Below are 17,016 nucleotides of genomic sequence, written 5' to 3'. Positions count from 1 at the left end.
TGCTATAGCCGCGCCCCGTGTCAAGGTGTATATGAGAAAGCAATCAATGAACAACTAAGGTGCTGCAATGAAGAACTGATGCTTCTCATCTCTCTTCCTTTCTGTCTATTCCTATATGTTCTCTCTGTCTCTCTTTCTATCTCTGTCACACACAAAATATTTTTTTTAATTTCTTTATGTAATGTTAAAGAATATAGATCCATTTTAGCTAAACCAAAGTCTACATAACATTTTGTTTTGTTTTGTTTGTTTTAATAGAGCCATTTCTAAACTTCACATCGGAAGTCATCAATATGCAAAACTCTGAAACTATAGAAAAATCATATGGCAAGTCATTTTCCCTCAAAAAGTGGAAAGTATATGCAGAATTGAGACATAATTAATCAAAGATAAGATATAGCCCTGGCCAGATAGCTTGGTTGGTTAGAGTGTCATCCTGATATACACAAGTTGTGGGTTTAATCTCTGTTCAGGGCACATATTAGGAGCAGATTGATGCCTCTGTCTCTTCCCGTCTTCTCTCTCTACAATCAATCAATACATTTTTTAAAAAAGATATGATATAAATAGACAAGTGCAATAATAAAAGAGAGGCTTCAAGATAGTACAGCATATAAATTTTCAAATTAATAGTATCAACCATAAAAACCAGGCCAGTCTGAAGGACCAGGTCACTGTGATGTGAAAAGCTTGGTCCGGACTGGAGTGCTGCTGTGGAAATGCACATAAGTGGACACTACGACCGTAGCATTGTTGATCAGGGGAATTCCTGATTCCTGGGTCACTTCTATTGGAATGGAAAAGGGGAACATGTGTCCATTGGAAAATATGCTGGGGGGGGAAAAAACACCTCAGAAAGCTTTAAATAACTAAAAAGTTTTGATTGTATGTAATAATATCCATCAAGAAAAAGCAAAAGAAAACTTTTAAGCAGAAGAACATGGTCAATATGTGGTTTCAGAGAACTGACACTCCTGGAAACCTTGAAGTTAGGACTGCCCTAGGCCAAAGTCTGTCTTCTTTACTTTAACTTTTTTCTCTTTTTTATTTTTGTAAGAGACACAGAGAGAGAGACAGAGAGTGGAACAGACAGACAGGAAAGGAGAGAGATGAGAAGCATCAATTCTTTGTTGTGTCACCTTTGTTGTTCACTGATTGCTTTCTCATATGTGTCTTGACCAGGGGCTACAGCAGAGTGAGTGACTCCTTGCTCAAGCCAGCGACCTTGGGCTTCAAGTCAGTGACCCTCTGCTCAAGCTGGTGAGTCCAAGCTCAAGCCGGATGAGACCACGTTCAGGTTGGCAATGTCGGGGTTTTGAACCTGGGTCATCAGAATCCTGGTCCTATGCTCTATCCACTGCACTACCACCTGGTCAGGCCAACTTTTTTCTTTAGAGTCCCCTCTTCTCCCCATGGCGCTCAGTGTCATCAGGCTGACCTTTTCTCCTGTGGTAGTGCCCTTTCGTATTTTCAACCTTCCAAAATACTTAAGGTTCTTCTCTAAATTTTAGCCCCAAAGAAAAATTAAACAGCATCTGTCTTGTGTATAATGAATCCAAAGATGATCCATACCCCCTGAGTTATCACAGCTGCTCCTGAACATTGCTCTCCTGTGAAATTCATTTGCTTTTCACAAGGAGCTGAAGGGAATCACAAGATGGAGAACTCTTTACTAGAAAGTGAAAATTGTTGATTGTGGGATGGCCTGGAGATCTTTTGTTCCAGGAAAGTTTTGGATCTTGTGGTTATCTCTGAAATGGCCCCCAGTGATCACCCCCTCTGGGTTTTTATACCCTTATGTAATCCTTTTTTTCAGTGTGTGCTGACTGGTTTCCAGCAAACCTGATATGGCAAAATTGATGGGCTATCCCTACTGAGATTGGCTTCCATCTTTGTTGGGCAAATGATTTTGTAAAATCTGTATTTTCTGAGTTGCTCACTTTTTTTTTCTTTTTCATTTTTCCGAAGCTGGAAACGGGGAGGCAGTCAGACAGACTCCCGCATGCGCCCAACCGGGATCCACCCGGTATGCCCACCAGGGAGTGATGCTCTGCCCATCTGGGGCATCGCTCTGTTGCATTCAGAGCCATTCTAGCACCTGAGGCAGAGGCCACAGAGCCATCTCCAGCGCCCGGGCCATCTTTGCTCCAATGGAGTCTTGGCTGCGGGAGGGGAAGAGAGAGACAGAAAGGAAGGAGAGGGGGAGGGGTGGAGAAGCAGATGGGCACTTCTCCTGTGTGCCCTGGCTGGGAATCGAACCCGGGATTCCTGCACGCCAGGCTGATGCTCTACCGCTGAGCCAACCAGCCAGGGCCTGAGTTGCTCACTTTTATTGTTAAAAATGGCCGCTCAAATATGTGATTTGTGAAACTGCTAATTACCTTTCCTATTTGGGAAGGGGCTTTGTTATGCTAATATGTGCTGGAGGAGGGGTTTTCACACCAAAAATTTTTAAGAGAAGAAGAAGGAGAAAGGAGAGGAAGGAGGCCACGTTTTTGCAGAGTGAGAGCAGGGAGGAAGAGTGCTGGAGAGAAAGAAGCAGCCAGCCAAGATGGCAGGGTGCTGAAGGAGAAGCCAGTTTGTGCAGAGAGCAAGAAGCCATGTTGGCAGATGGGGAATCTGAGGTGACTGAGCAGGTGGGGCCTTTGATTCTAGGAAAACTCGGAGAAGATTCTCCTGGTAGTGGAACCGGAGAATGTGTGAGTGGGTTTTGGTGCCCAGTCTGTCTGTATTTACTCACCAGCTGGGAGCGAGGCTAGAATAAAGCTAATGGCCCACCAGTTCTTGGCTCCGCTGCTCCTTTACTGTCTGTCCGAATCTAATGGGAACCTACACCTGCCTGGCTGTGATGGTGGCTACTGCTGGCCATACAATCTTGCTAAGTTTTTCTGGTTCTTTCTTTTTTGCTCATTTTAATGTAAGCTAATGCCATGTTGTAAAATGCCAAGGGAGAGGCCCACGTGACAAAGAACTCCAGGAGGACTCAGTGCACCAGCCTGAAGAACTGAATCTTGTCCATCAGCATATGAGCAAGTTGTCCCTGCATGGAGTCCTGGCCAATCCTGTCACTATGGTCTGTGAGAAATCTGGAGACAGAAGAGCCAGTTAAGCTGCACCCAGATTCCTGGCCCTCAGAATGCATGAGATACTAAATATTTGTTGTCTTAAGCCACTACATTTTCGGGTAAATTGTTATGCAGCTCAGATAACTAATTCAGGCCACTTCAAAACAGAACGTTTTGTAGGTATTGTGGAATCACAGAATCTTAGGATAGGAGACTTTTAAATCATGTTTGAGAATGATAACATTCCTGCTAATGATGGTCAAGTCACACACTCGAACACCTCCCATGTTCTGAACATTTTAGTATAATTTTCAATTGAGTTTGGAAATTTCCCCCTGTAACAGTCACTAGATAATGATGAACTTTCAAGTCTCTGTGATTAGCTCTCATTAACATTCGTTTCTCTTTTGTGATAAAGATAATTATATTATTGGCTAAGATTGAGAAAAGAAAAAGCATGCTATTAGGAGAAGGCCATGCATTATTTGGTCTAATAAGTCTTTCTATAGTCAAGTTTCCTGTGTAAAACATGTCATCTCAGAAAATTGAAATAGAAAGTGGCAATTTAATAGTGCTCTGAAATCATAATAAAGGGTGAAGAATGAATTATCACCAGAGTTGTAATAAAAACCCACAACAATTTTATTTAAAGCTATAATGCATGTGACAAGTTTGCCTAGATAGGGCAGTGATTTGACTTCTTCGGGAAGAAAACCTGTACAGTGAGAGTCAGCTCAGAAAATTACTTTATTCACGTATCTTCATTAATAACAAGCACGGGACAGCTGCTGTGCCTCTTGGAATCCCACAGCGTTTCTGGCTACATTGCTCTCAGACTGAAGCCATGCACTCACAAAGGGGGAAGCAATTCATTCAGAAGCAGCTGTGAAAGACTGGTCAGCTTAAACAGACTCAAAAGATCATTTAACTGGCAAGGACAATTGAAAAAAATTTTTAAAAAGGCTGCATTCCTGCATGATTTATGTAGCTAAGGCTAGGAAAAGCCTGATCTTATTCTCTTGGGACTCATCCCTACATTAGGAAGGCTGCTTATTGCAAACACCTGCTGCTCTCTGCCTGGCAGCTTTCATTCTGGCCTGGGCTCATGGCAAACCGGAAATGCCAGAAGGCGGATGATGTTCTGTATGTAAATTCCACTCAATGTTGGAGCACAGGTCCAAGACAGTACACAATCTCCTTTACTGCTCTGTTGACATAACTCTAATGCATGTTCTACATAGTCTTCAAGAATTCCCCAAGCTCATTTAAGGAGCAGTTGCTCATAGTGGTAACTTGCTTGATAATGTAATCTTTGTTGCCCCATTTTCCTCCTCTATTTAGTACCTGTCAGGCAGAAAAGACATATTTTGCTTACTTTGTTAAAGATGGCGCCGTCCATGTGGATGCCCGTTGCCCAGGTGATAATATTAGTTGCCCTTCTTGCTTGGGAGAGGCGTGATTATATTAATGTGTGTTGGGGGAGGGCTTTCACGCCAAAAGGTTTTAAAAGGAGGAGCTAGGAGGCCATTTGGAGAGAGATCATGCTGTTCTGGGGGAGAGTGATTCCGTGCTTGTAGAGAGGAAGAGCCCATGAGGCAGGGCAGGGAAGCTACGTGGAGGAGGTAGGCAGAATGGTGGATCTGCCAGTTTGATTAGGAGAAGGAATGAGGAATAGAGGTGTATAAGACTGGTGAGGAAATTAGATGAGTCAGTGGCTTTGGGAGCCCTGAATGGCAAGGGAAGTGTTTCCCATTGTGTATACATTTTTTGCCCGCAGGTTGCGAGTCTAGAATAAAGGACAATGGAACACCAGCTTTTGGCTCAACTGTTTCATTACCATTGGTCCGAATCAAACCTGAACCTGCATTGGCCAGGTGGCTTTGATGGCGGCTGGGGATACTGGCTCTACAGTACCCTAGTCCGCTACCAGTGTTCCTTGAGATCGCTTCTAATAATTATCAATGTCTCTGGAGTTGCCCAAATAAAGTATTTGGACTCAAATCCGTGTCTCAGATTGAATTTGGGGGAGTGTTATACCCACTGAAATGCTTAAATAGAGCACCCAAAAGGCAGTAAGTTTTCTTGATTTTGAAGCCAAAACCAGACTCAGGATCTCACCTTTATGTATCTTATGAAAAATTGTTACATTTTCTCTTTCTTTTTTTTAATTATTTTTATTTTAGTGAGAAAAGTGGAGGCAGAGACAGAGTCCCACATGCACCCTGACTGGGATCCACCCGGAAATCCCACTAGAGAGCGATGCTCTCTGCACATCTGGGGCCCTTGCTCCATTGCAACCAGAGCTACTTTTTAGTGTCTGAGGCAGAGGCCATGGAGCCATTCTCAGTGCCCAGGGCCAACTCACTCTAATTGAGCCATGACTGCAGGAAGGGAGGAGAGAAAGAGGGGGGGGGAGAGAGAGAGAGGGAAAGAGAAGCAAGAGGGGGAGGGGTGGAGAAGCAGATGGATGCTTCTCCTGTGTGCTCTGACTGGGAATCCAACCTGGGACTTCCTCATGCCAAGCCAATGCTCTACCACTGAGCCAACTGGCCAGGGCACATTTTCTCTTTCTTATCTTTAATTTCAAGGTGATAACTAAAGTCCATCTACTTTTATTACAACAGCGATTTCCAACATGGTCTCCAAACTTTCATGAAATGGAGAGTAAAATGGAATATCCCTAACCCAAGAAGACTGTGCATTCATAAAGAAAGGCTCACAATACAATAACCATGCTTACTAAAACTTACTATGGGCCAGAAAATATGTTAAGTTCTTTATATGCATTTCCCATTCTATGTTCAAAATAACCTTAAACTTTAGGGACTGTTACTATATTTTTGTCTTTTTGTAGCAAATTTGCTGTTGACATAAAAACACATATTTACAGTGTACATTTTTATGTCTAGACACACACACACACACACACACACACACACACACCCTGTGGAGTCATTACCACCATCAAGATAGTGAACAAATCCATAGCCCCCAGACATTTTTTCATTTTTTTTTATTATTATTTTTATTTTAGTGAGAGGCACGGAGGTAAATAAAGAGACACCTGCATGTGCCCCAACAAGGATCCACCTGGCAAACCCGCTACTGCCTATGCTCTGCCCATTTGGAACCGCTGCTCCATTGCTTGACAATCAAGCTATTTTAGCAACTGAGGAGAGGCCATGGAGCCATCCTCAGCCTGGGGACTGGGGCCAACTTGCTCAAACCACTTGAAGCCTGGCTGTGGGAGGGGGGTGAAAAAGAGAGAGGGAGAAAGGGAAGAGGAGTGAAGAAGCTGATGGTCGATTCTCCTGTGTTCCCTGACTGGGAATTGAATCTGGGCCTTCCACATGCCAGGCCAACACTACCACTGAGCCAACTGGGCAAGGCTCTTTATTATTTTTTAAAACCCTTTTTCATTCCTAACATCTTCTCCCCACTTCCTCAGACAATTGTCACTATAGGTTAGTTTGTGTTTCCCAGCATCTTATGTACATGAAATAATACAGAATATTTTTTATTGTCTGACTCCTTTCACTGACAATTATTTTGAAACACATCCATATTGTTGTAGATATCTATAATTCCTTTCTTTTTATTGTCAATTTAATTCATTGTATGCACATTCTACAATTTGTGTGCTTATCTGTTGAATGACACTTGGGTTTTTTCCAGCTTTTGATTTAAAATGTGAACATTCATGTACAAGATCTTATATGGACATATGTTTTCATTTCTCTTGGATAAATACTCATGAGTGGATTGTACAGTAAGTGTGTCACATATTAAGAAATGGATATTGTATCATTTTATATTTCCCCATGTATGAGAGTTTCAGTTTTTTCACATCCTCACGAGCACTTCTTATGATTAGACGTTTTATTTTCAGGAATTCTTACAAGTATATGGGGTTTTCTAATTGTAGATTTAATTTCCATTTCTCTAATGACTGATGATCGTGAGCATCTTTTCATGTGCCTATTGGAGCTCTGTATATCTTCTTTGGTGATGTGTCTGTTCAAATAATTTGACTATTTTTATTTGGTTGAGTGGTTTCTTATTATGTGGGTTTGAGAGTTCCTTACTCTAGCTATAAATCTTTTATCAGATACATGACTGTCAAAAATTTTTTTACTTTATTTATTTATTGTGACAGAGACAGAGAGAGGGACAGGTAGACAGGAAGGCAAGAGAGATGAGAAACATCAATTCTTCATTGCAGTACCTTAACTGTTCATTGATTGCTTTCTCATATGAGCCTTGACTGGGGGGCTACAGCAGACCGAGTGGCCCCTTACTCAAGCCAATGAGCTTGGACTCAAGCTGGTGAGCCTTGCTCAAACCAGATGAGCCCATGCTCATTCCGGCGACCTCGGGGTTTCGAACATGGGTCCTCCATGTCCCAGTCCGATGCTCTCTCCACTGCGCCACTGCCTGGTCAGGCATGATTGGCAAATATTTTATTAGAGTATTTTTTTAAAAAAATTAATTTTGATTAAGTCCAATTTATCGATGTTTCTTATGGACTGTGCTTTAAGCATCTTATCTCAGAAATCTTACCCTAAACCTATGATCACAAAGATTTTTTTTCCTAAAATTTTTAAAGTTTTAAGTTTACCATTTGAGGTCTATGGTACATTTTGTGTTAATTTTTATATATGGTAAGGCATATCGGTCATAGTTTATTTTTTTATTTGGATATCCAATTGAACCAGCATGATTTAGTAAAAAGACTCCCCTTTCTCCATTGGTTTGTTTTTTTACAGTTGTTCCTAAGATCATTTGTCAATATACGTGTGGGTCTTTTTATGGATTTTCTATTTTGATCTATTGATCTATTTGTCTTAACACAAATACAAGACACTGACTTAATTTTTATAGTTTTTTAAGTACTGGAATAAAGTAGTGTTAGTCCTCCAAGTTTGTGCTTTTTTTTCAAAGTTATTTTGGCTATTCTAGGTCCTTTGATTTTTATATGAATTTTAAAATCACCTTGTCAATGTTTAAAAGAAAAAATCCTGCTACTACTCAGAAAGGTGTAAAGTTTAAAATTTATGATTTGTTTATTTATGGAATTTTCCATTTAATATTATCAGACTGTGGCTGACCATGAGAAATTGAAACCTTGAAAAGGAAAACTGTGAATAAGGGAACTACTGTAGTTTATTGCCACATTTTTCTTTATTTTTAAATATATATATTTCCCAGTCCACAAAAGGCTGATAAAGGTGACATCTTACAATCGCTTTCGGCTCTGCGACTCTATCTAATTAATTCTAACCATTTCTCATGGATTACAGTAGCTGCTGGCAGGTAATACTCTGCATTTGGCAGCTGAGAAAGTGATGTTTATTGCAAACCTTGAAGTGGAAAGAAATACTGAAATAGTTTTCTTTCTTCCTCCCTATCTGCCTCCATACAGCTAAAGAAGCTGGCACAATGCCTAGAACACTAGGTGCCTAATAACTGGCACCCTATGTTTTTATGAATGAAAACTTTGGGGGGATAAAAAATCATTACTGGGGGAGAGAATAATGTAGAATTCGAGAGAAAGGAAAAGATAGAATGAGGGAGGACGGAGTGGCATGGCACTAAGAAGAATTTTTTATCCATTCAGAATTAGGAAAATATGTAGATGGTATAGATACAACAATGAAGAACATAAGCAATTTTTTTCCTTCAGATCAAGGTCAAATTAACAATTTATCCAAAGACCCCCAAAAGGACAAAGTACTCAGTAAGCAAGGTTAACCACCTTCTCAGTTGACTCTTGGGACAACCTTTATTTTTAGGGGGATTTTGAGGCTACTGACTCAGGGAAAGAAATGCAAATTGAAGGTCAATGGCTTGGGGTGGGAGGGACAAAGGGAAGGGGAATTATATTTTAAAGGTAGATATTTCAGGATAGATGGTAAGTCAGGCTTGGTTTGACAAACGCCTCTCCCCGTAATCTATCCCCCTGTTTAGTAATTCCATGCGGACTCTCTTGGCGTTATTCTAAAGCGTGGACTAATGCTTCAATTTTTTATAAATGTTTTTGCCTGTTTAACATTATTGAAACTGAGATGGAGTCTATGAAATACTACAAATATTTAAAGCAATATTTACATATTTTATTAATTTATACAGATATTATAAACATCCTGTTACATTTTCCATTTTTTTAAAACTGCCTTCACATGTCTCATATCACCATCTCTCGTGAACTTTTTCAGCTGAGATCTGTTCTTTTCTTCTGCAGTTTATTAGTAGTTTTGTATCCAAGCCTACCGTACGGAGTCGATTTCCCTCACACCTGTAGTCCTCTCACGCTTTTTTCCCCTTGCTTTTTCAGACAATAGAAATATGAATATTATAGTCAATGTGTTGCTATCTGCAACTTCCAGAAGACACAGTCCCTTAGATAGTCTAATTATGTATTTCATCACAGGCTACACAGCAATGTCCCTTGAAGAATGAACTGAAAAGAATTGAGTGTCCACTTGTACAAGATATTTCTGTGGGTGCAAAAAAATTTTTATTCTGGAGTAATTACATTTTTCATCCTCCTTGTTATCATTTAATAGCATTCTTTGAAATACATGTACCTTCAGGGGAGATATGCTGTCTGTCCAATGAGGTTACTGGTATGACAGGGCCCCACTGTCCCTTGTCATCAAACCCATATTGACCCTTTTCCTAGACTGAGGTTTTTTTTGTTATGTTTGTACTTAGCTCTAAATGAGAAAATAAATGGCACCCAGGTCTGAGTGTCTTAGCAAACAAATGATGCGTGGAAATTGGATAGCCATTTTTTCTCTTGAATTGTCTCACAACACTGGTTTAATGAGATGGAGGCCACAATAAGCTTTTTCCAATGATCATTTTTCTAATTGAACATTCAGTTACTGCGTATCAAAGAGAGCTCCACAAATCATTTAGGGGTCAACAATTTAATGCTGTGACCAGAGTCTGAATGATCTTTCCCTTTCTTTTTAAGATAAATTTTGCTAATCGTTTAATGTGCCTCTTTCCATTTCAAAATGTTAGGCCGGAGGGCAGTGCCTTGCTTTTGCTCCAAAACACAGAGGAAAAATATCTTTTTTGATTTCAAGGGCTTCAAAGAACTTCTTTATCTGGATGGGAAGAACCAGGGTCTAAGAACATGGCTTTTGGAATCAAGAGAAAGTAAATCTCAATTTCAGCTCTTTTCTTCCTGTTTGTGTGATATTAAGCAAACTACATGGTCTCTGGTTCCTTTCTTGGAAATTGGGAGTAATATTATCTATCTTTTATTCTAAGAGGAAGATTTAACCGTGGGAATACTGGGCACGCGCCCTGGGCCCTGACTTCTGAAAGGCCCTGCAAACCCCAACTTTACACTTTTTTCTAATGACACCAACTTTGGCTTCATATGTGCAATTTTAACATTAATAGTACATAATATTTTTTATTTATTTAAAAATATGGTTAACATGTATTTTTATTTTCCTTGTCTTTCTCTTTTTTTTTAAGGGGCCCAATATTTTCTTCTGCGTCCAGGGCCTCAACTGACCTTAACCACCTCTGTTTTTTCCTAAGCAAGAGGAAAGGATATAGTAAGACAGATTCTTGCATGTGCCCTGACTAGGATCCATCCTGCAGTCCCTGTGTGGGGGCTGATGCTCAAATCAACTAAACTATATTTAGTGCCTGGGGTTGATGCTCAAACCAATCAAGTCACTGGCTATGAGAGGGGAAGAAGCAGAGAAGGGGGAGAGGGAGGACAAGAGAAGCAGATGGTCATTTCCCTTGTGTGCACTGAGCAAGAATCGAACCCGGGACGTCTATATGCCGAGTTGATGCTCTATTCACTGAGCCAGGCAGCTAGCACCATATTATCTATTTTTACAGAGCTGTAATGAGGGACAAATAAATGAACATATGTAAAGTGCCTGGCAATAGCAATGCCTTCTGTTTTCATGGTAAAACATAGTATTGTGAGTTTCAATCTTGTTCACTGCCAAAGGTAGAAGAATCAGGGAAGTGTCAATAGATACCGGCCAGTATTCATGGTTTGTAGTGACATATGGATCAATTTCATATATATAATAATGAATCATGTTTTCTTGCAGCATATTTTTCCCTATGAAACTTGCATAATTTATTTTAGCATTTCTCTACCTATCACAGTCCCAAAGGCACCTAACTGCTGTGGGGCATATGGAAAAACTGGAGGGAAATCTGTTGGTTTACCTAGAGCCTAGCAGAGGTTGGATGCTGCTAGTCTACCCTAGAGGGATGCTCCAATTCAACTTAGTTTTTACTTTCTGGATGCCCTAAACTACACTTTATCCTCCAAACCTGTCATATCCAATATTTGGATCTTCAAGAGCTCAATAGAAAAAATAATTTGTGTGTACCATTGTTAAAGTACATTTTTTTTCCCAAATGTTATGTATGCATGCTATACTAACACAGTTAGAAAACAGATTAAAAACAGCTAGGAGTTCCAGTATTTTCCCGCCATGTCCAAATTAAGGGAATCTTATACCCTCTTTGTTCTGCATTCCCTTCGAAGCTGAATGTTTTTCCTGTCGAAACTTGCGTGATAGTGGGGAACGTTCGGGGCAGAGCAGTTGATGCTACAAATTAGCCTTGCTTTGTGTTGGCCATGTTTGCAGTTTCTCCTGATCTCCTTTTCCAGGCAGCTGAGTCAGGTTTCCTCACTTTGCCAACAAGGACTGGAAGAAACTGGACGTTTGGTGGCGTGCCAGGCAACTCCTTTGCTATCTTCATGCTTTTATAACCAAACATTACATTACATCCTTTGAGATTTACAAAATGGGCTCGAATCCCCAACCTGAGTCCTATACAAATGTTCTTGTCTTCTCTAAGATTTCCACAAGTTCTAGGGAGGTTTCTATTGCCATGGTTACCTTTCTCTCCACTTTCTTATTCTTCTGTAATTCTCTGTCTTGTTTATTCTTGGCATCCTGAAAGTTGTGCCTCATGTGTGAACCTCAACCATTATCTAGGCTATAGCAGGAAAATATTGTGTCACTCATTTAGACCAGTGGTTCTCCAGTGTGGGGTCCATACCCAAAGCCATGAGCAAGATGATTTAGTGGAGAAAAAGGAAAATCTTGCAACTTATATTTATGTTTCTTTTTATGTCATGCTTTTAAATTTACATTTTGAATGTGTGTCACGTGCACTTATAGAATAGCCATAAATTCTTTGACACTTCTCTTATGAAGAAGTAGGTCCTTCCTGGTTCCCTGATCTTGAATTTGAATTTATTTACATTAACAGAGTACGACAGAAGAAAGACTATGTGATTTCCCAGGCTAAGTCATAAAAGGCCCTGCAGCCTTCACTTTATTTGCTGAATCACTTACCTTTGACCACCATGTATTATAAAAAATCCAAGTATCCTGAGTCCACCACGCTGTGAGGGAGCCCAAGCTAACTTAGGAGGTTAAAACCAGCATAGGCACCAAGCATTTGTAAAGAAGCTTTCAGATGATTCCAGACCTCAGCCACTTGAGTTACTCCCAGCTATTTGAAACTTCCCACTCGAAGCTCTAGGAATTATGGAGCAAAGACAAACCATCCCTTTTAAATTTCAGACCCACAGAGTACATGAAGCTAAGAAAATGTCTGTTGTTTTATATTATTATTAGATTTTGTGATGGTTTTTAATACAACAATAGAGAATCTGACAACATAATATATTAGTAGATATAGGGAATTTGCAAACAAATCTACACTGTGATGATGTATGAAGAAAATAACTTTTTCTGATGGAGTGTAAGGTCAGGACATTAGGAGACTACTGAGTTGCGCATGAGATAGTGATCACAGGGCAAACAGAAACTAAAGGTGACGATAAGACGTTTGCAAAACAGGAGAGGCTAGCAATGATACAAGCTCAGAGTTGAATAGCAGAGAGAAAATAACAGTGTTTTGGCCAGGCACCTGGTCAGAAATCAAACTGGGCAAATGCAAGAATCAAACACTTTGTAGAAATTAAGTAAAACAAATTCAGCTGCATAGGGGAAGTAGGAAAAACACCCAAGATACTTTGAGGTGACCCTAGAGACCTAGAGGAAAGTTCAGGCCATGAAGAGGTCTCATGCACTTTCCATTGGGGCAGAAAGAAACTCCGGGCCAGCGAGGCAGTGAGAACAGGCGAGAGAATGCGCCAGACCAGGAGGGAGGGCTGAGGGGCCAGCACCTGAGAACAACCCTTAGCATGAAGGTTTTCTTGACCAGGACAGACCTGTTACTTTCTTGAAGGACTTTGCACATTTTCTTCAAAGTATCGAGAGATGACTTATATAGTATAAAGCGTACCCGTTAAAAGTGTACTATTCAGTGGTTTTCAGTACATTGATAAAGTCGTACAACTATCACCACTATCTAATTTCAGAATATGTTCATCATACAAAAAAACCCACACACACTCAAAACCCAAAAAACAAACAAAAAATCTTTGCAAAAGAATAAAGTGGGAGAAATTGGGCCGCTTGATTTCAAGAATTTTTATATAACTCTACCACCGGTGCTATTGACAGAGCAAAAGACACATGGGCCAACTGAATGGAATATAGAACAAAGAGATTGATCCACACAGATATCCGCAACTGAATTTTGACAAATTTGCCAATGCAGTGCAATGAAGGAAAAATAGCTTTTTTTCACAAATGATGCATAAGCAATAGGTAAAACATCCATAAGCAAAAATAAAAGCAATTAGAGTCTGTAATAATCTTGACTTGACCAAATTTAAATAATTTGGTAAAGAATCTTGTTAAGAAGGTGAACAGGCAAGCTACTGAATGGGAGAAAATAGTTGCAGAACAGATTAGTGGTTGCCCAGGGTCAAGTGGATATGGTTGCAATGAACAGCCTGAGGGATGGTTGTGGTGATGGAACTGCTCTGAGCTTTACAGTGTCAGTGTCATTGTCTCGGTTGTGATATTGCACTCTTGTTTCAAGATGTCACTTTTGGGGGAGATTGAATAAAGCCTACACAGCATCTGTCTATATTATACTGCTCAGAAAAATTAGGGGATCAGGGAACATGCAGATACTCCAGTACTTTCAGCCTTCTGTATAGTGCATTTTCACCAATGAGATAAAAGTTGGTTTTGCATCTCATTTGCATAATCAAAGAACTTTCTTTGACTTGTCGTTTGCTTTTCTGATGTTCTTGTTTAATAAAAAAAAAAATTGAATGCTTTTTTTTAATCGTTTCATATTCATTTTGAAATATCCCCTAATTTTTGTGAGCAGTATATTTCCTATAACTGGATGTGAGCCTATAATTATCCCACATTGGCCTGGATTCAATGGTGATGGCGTCAAGATGACATGCTGTTGATTGGTTGCTGCAGAGCAGCCCATAGAAAAAGAGGAGAAAGAGCTAAGCTTCCAGTAAGGCAGGTATGTGGTTGGTAAACAGTAGCCTCACAGGTGCAAGGCTTTTTTGCAAACAAAATGGTTTTTTTCCTCCAAATATGCAGCCCATGAGACACAGAACAAAAGTCCTTCTGATCTTCAATGACAGGGATTGAATGCAGAAGAAAAAGAGGATTCATTTTCAAAGAGAATGGGCAGTTGGAAAGGTGCTGCAAAGAAAATGTGAAATTTCAGGGAGATTTGTCAACTGCTGGTAGAAGATGATTTACAAGGGCAACCAACCTAGCCCAAGTGTTAGAAGCTGCTTCGCTGAGCAGTGCACATGAGCTACTGGGAATGTGTTTACCTTTCATGAATCTTTTATTGTAGTCAGGAATTCAGTGGGGAAAACTAGAAAGTGTTTTTGCCATATTCACACTGCAAATACTCCAGTGGTATTTATTTCTAGTTTTCACTGTTTTGCTGGACTTATTTCTTAGCCTAGTTGTTCTTCTCTGTAAAATAGCTACCACATAAAGTTATTTGAAAAAGTAGAATATGCATAAATTCCTTTGTCCAGTGATGGACACATAAGAAGTCAGAACTTTCCAGAGATCTTCTCCATACCTGTTCTTATCATACATATCAATAATGTTTTGAGTTAATCTCTGTGAAATTATTTTCTACAATTAGCTGGACAAGTATGATATATGATGAGGTATTATGTGTATATCTGAAACATGTGTTGTGTTAGTTACAGCCTCACACACTAATAACAAAATTTAAAACTTGTTATTAGCTCAAATAACAAATTATGTCTGACCTACATGCCTATTGTACTCTAGGAAGCAACTTAACATTGGAGAAAAGATATGCTTTTTAGTAGATAGCCTTTATAATTCAAATGTTTCCATTCCATTATAACACATGACATTTCTGATGTTTATCAGTGACTATTGGAGCCATGGATTACAAACAAAATATGACCCATGAATGGTTCTTAGGATTTTTCTTCCTTCCTTCCTTCTTTCCTTCCTTCCTTCTTCCTTCCTTCCTTCCTTCCTTCCTTCCTTCCTTCCTTCCTTCCTTCCTTCCTTCCTTCCTTCCTTCCTTCCTTCCTTCATCCCTCCCTCCCTCCCTTCCTTTATTTTTTCTTTCTTTCTGAGAGAGACAGACAGACAGACAGAAAGGGACAGACAGACAAGAAAGGAGAGAGATGAGAAGCATTAATTCGTAGTTTTGGCACTAAAGTTGTTCATTGACTGCTTTCTCATATGTGCCTTGACAAGGGGGGGGGGGGCCTCCAGCTGAGCCAGTGACCTCTTGCTCAAGTAAGCGAGCTTGAGCTCAAGCCAGAGACCTTGGGCTCCGAGCCAGCGTCCTTTGGGCTCAAGCCATTGACCATGGGATCATGTCTATGATCCCATCCTCAAGCCAGAGATCCTGTGCTCAAGCTGGTGACCTTTGGGTTTTGACCCTGGGTTCTCAGTGTCCCAGGTCAATGCTCTATCTACTGCACCACTGCCTGGTCAGACTCTTTGGAGTTCTTTTTTTTTTTTTTTTTTAATTAAATGAGAGACAAGGAGGCAGGGAGGCAGAGCGACAGATTTACACATGCGTCCTGACTGGGATCCACCTGGAAAGCCCCCTATAGGCCGATGCTCTACCCATCTAGGAGTCACTGCTCTATTTCAGCACCCGAGGTGAGGCCGTTGAGCCATCCTGAACACTCGGAGAGAAATTGCATGAACCACTCAAGCCATGGCTGCAGGAGCAGAGGAGAGAGACAGAGAGAAAGAGAGAGAAGGAGGAGGGGTAGGGTTTAGAAGCAGATGTTCACTTCTCCTGTGTGCCCTGATGGGAGTCAAACCTGGAACTTCCACATGCTGGGCCGACGCTCTACAGCTGAGCTAACCAGCCAGGCTCTTTGGATTTCTTTGTAAGGCATTCTATTTAAAAAGAAGTTTTAATGGAAATTAGAAACAACCAAAATTTAATTTTTTGGTTAATTTCTTTAAAAAATAATATACACATATTGAAACAAAAGTTCAAGTAAAATGAAACAGTACAAATGAGAAATAATTGACTCTTTCCTTCTGACTCCCTATCCCAAACTCTCAGAGAAGACCATTTAAAATTTTTCCCTAATTTTAAGTACAGAGGGGTCTGTGGGTTACAACAGTCTCAACATTGATGTTTCGAGTTTACAATGCTCACTCCCACAAAAATTTTTAAAAAATTGAGACATGAGTGTTTCAGCTTATGTCATTAGCATCTTATTTACAGACTATGTGGGCGAACTACTGTAGTTTGGTTGCTCATGGAGGAAGAATACGCTGTAACATGGCATATGAGTGAGGGAGTTGGCATCCCCCAGTATGCTTACCTAGCCATTTGGACTGTTAAAAGTGCAACTGTTCCATTTGTGTTGTTCTATATGGGGACTTTTTGGCTCTTGTGGCTCCTAAACAAAAGCCAGAGTCTCCAGATGGTAGTACTTCGAAGAAGAGGAAAGCCATCCCGATGGATGTCACAGAGCTACTGGCATCACATGGAGAGGAGCTGTCAGCTGAGAACCTCATTCAGC

This window comes from Saccopteryx leptura, chromosome 5 (genome assembly GCF_036850995.1).
Source record: "Saccopteryx leptura isolate mSacLep1 chromosome 5, mSacLep1_pri_phased_curated, whole genome shotgun sequence".
Classification (NCBI taxonomy): domain Eukaryota; kingdom Metazoa; phylum Chordata; class Mammalia; order Chiroptera; family Emballonuridae; genus Saccopteryx; species Saccopteryx leptura.
This window is presented reverse-complemented; position numbering follows the sequence as displayed.